This window comes from Tachysurus fulvidraco, chromosome 16 (genome assembly GCF_022655615.1).
Source record: "Tachysurus fulvidraco isolate hzauxx_2018 chromosome 16, HZAU_PFXX_2.0, whole genome shotgun sequence".
NCBI lineage: Eukaryota > Metazoa > Chordata > Actinopteri > Siluriformes > Bagridae > Tachysurus > Tachysurus fulvidraco.
Genome location: NC_062533.1, coordinates 10,315,515 through 10,318,014, shown reverse-complemented (window position 1 = coordinate 10,318,014; position 2,500 = coordinate 10,315,515). Strand labels below are relative to the sequence as shown.

Below are 2,500 nucleotides of genomic sequence, written 5' to 3'. Positions count from 1 at the left end.
ACCCTAACCCTTTATCCCTAACCCTTTATCCCTAACCCTTTATCCCTAACCCTTTACCCTAACCCTTTATCCCTAACCCTTTATCCCTAACCCTTTATCCCTAACCCTTTACCCCTAACCCTTTTACCCGAACCCTTTATCCCTAACCCTTTATCCCTAATCTTTTATCCCTAACCCTTTACCCCTAATCCTTTACCCTAACCCTTTTACCCGAACCCTTTATCCCTAACCCTTTACCCTAATCCTTTATCCCAACCCTTTACCCCTAACCCTTTACCCTAACCCTTTATCCCTAACCCTTTACCCTAATCCTTTAACCCTAACCCTTTATCCCTAACCCTTTATCCATAACCCTTTACCCTAATCCTTTAACCCTAACCCTTTATCCCTAACCCTTTATCCCTAACCCTTTACCCTTAATCCTTTACCCTAACCCTTTATCCCTAAACCTTTACCCCTAATCCTTTAACCCTAACCCTTTATCCCTAACCCTTTATCCCTAACCCTTTATCCCTAACCCTTTACCCCTAACCCTTTTACCCGAACCCTTTATCCCTAACCCTTTATCCCTAATCTTTTATCCCTAACCCTTTACCCCTAATCCTTTACCCTAACCCTTTTACCCGAACCCTTTATCCCTAACCCTTTACCCTAATCCTTTATCCCAACCCTTTACCCCTAACCCTTTACCCTAACCCTTTATCCCTAACCCTTTACCCTAATCCTTTAACCCTAACCCTTTATCCCTAACCCTTTATCCTAATCCTTTAACCCTAACCCTTTATCCCTAACCCTTTATCCCTAACCCTTTACCCCTAACCCTTTTACCCGAACCCTTTATCCCTAACCCTTTATCCCTAATCTTTTATCCCTAACCCTTTACCCCTAATCCTTTATCCCTAACCCTTTACCCTAATCCTTTATCCCAACCCTTTACCCCTAACCCTTTACCCTAACCCTTTATCCCTAACCCTTTACCCTAATCCTTTAACCCTAACCCTTTATCCCTAACCCTTTATCCCTAACCCTTTACCCTAATCCTTTAACCCTAACCCTTTAACCCTAACCCTTTATCCCTAACCCTTTACCCCTAACCCTTTTACCCGAACCCTTTATCCCTAACCCTTTATCCCTAATCTTTTATCCCTAACCCTTTATCCCTAATCCTTTACCCTAACCCTTTTACCCGAACCCTTTATCCCTAACCCTTTACCCTAATCCTTTATCCCAACCCTTTACCCCTAACCCTTTACCCTAACCCTTTATCCCTAACCCTTTACCCTAATCCTTTAACCCTAACCCTTTATCCCTAACCCTTTATCCCTAACCCTTTACCCTTAATCCTTTACCCTAACCCTTTATCCCTAAACCTTTACCCCTAATCCTTTACCCTAACCCTTTATCCCTAACCCTTTATCCCTAACCCTTTACCCCTAACCTTTTATCCCTAATCCTTTATCCCTAACCCTTTATCCCTAATCCTTTACCCTAATCCTTTACCCTAACCCTTTACCCCTAACCCTTTATCCCTAATCCTTTACCCTAATCCTTTACCCTAACCCTTTACCCCTAACCGGTCCTGTAGATATATTTATATATATATATTAACATTTAGAAGTGCAGGAGAGAAAGAACTTGGAAATGTATGTAAAGTTAGATGACTATGTAGCTAAGCTAATAATGCTAAACGGAATAGTTTCAGCTTTTCTGAAATGTTGTTATAAGTAAAAGACAAGCAGTGGAGGCTTGTACTGTAATTATCTCTCTTGACCCTTCAGTGTGTTGTACACAGACCTCATTAACACAGCCATGTTAGCATTAGCAGTGTGTTAATCAGCTCTGCTGAGAGTTCAGTAAGAAGGGCTGCTCATTAGAGGAATCCCCATGACATCATCAGGCTTGATAGAGGATCCACAGTAAACATCACACTAACAGAACTACAACATTTTAGTACATTATAATAACATCATAACTCTCAAACTGTGGTAAGACATCGAGAAAACATAAAAGGAGATAAACACAGAGGCTCTCTCTCTCTCCCTCACTCTCTCTCTCTCTCTCCCTCTCTCTCTCTCTCCCTCTCTCTCTCTCTCTCTCTCTCTCTCTGTCTTTCACAAACACACACACACACACACACAGAGAGGTTTTGTTCCTGCTCCTGTTGCTAAGTAACACAGTGTTAAAAAGAGACCCACTGAATTTCTCCATGTGTTCATTACAACTACAACACAGAAATACAAAAAGCGTGGATTATTCTGCCACTTTGTTAAACTGTTAAACATAAAACCAAAACACCAACAAATCTGAAAGCTTCCACCTTCAGCATGACATGTGGAGGCTCAGCACTTTACACCCAGCATTTCTGAAGCATTGCCCTTTGTTTCATTTGCCACAGGGACGTTTGTATATGACATGGATGATGTAGAGCCTGTGATGAAGGTAAGTATGTGTAGGGCCATTCGTACCATGTGCCTCACACTCAACTGGCTGATACACTTCT

At 41.8% G+C, this 2,500-nt stretch overlaps 1 protein-coding gene across 1 annotated transcript in view; it reads right to left on the bottom strand.

Annotated features, from left to right (window-relative positions):
- Nucleotides 1-1,550: 1,550 nt before the first annotated feature.
- gpr63 (G protein-coupled receptor 63) overlaps nt 1,551-2,500 on the bottom strand; it is a 4,388-nt gene continuing 3,438 nt past the window's right edge. Inside the window, exon 2 of the mRNA XM_027153994.2 lies at nt 1,551-2,500. This exon is cut by the window's right edge and continues 1,894 nt beyond it. The gene's annotated coding sequence lies outside the window, so the exon portion shown is untranslated.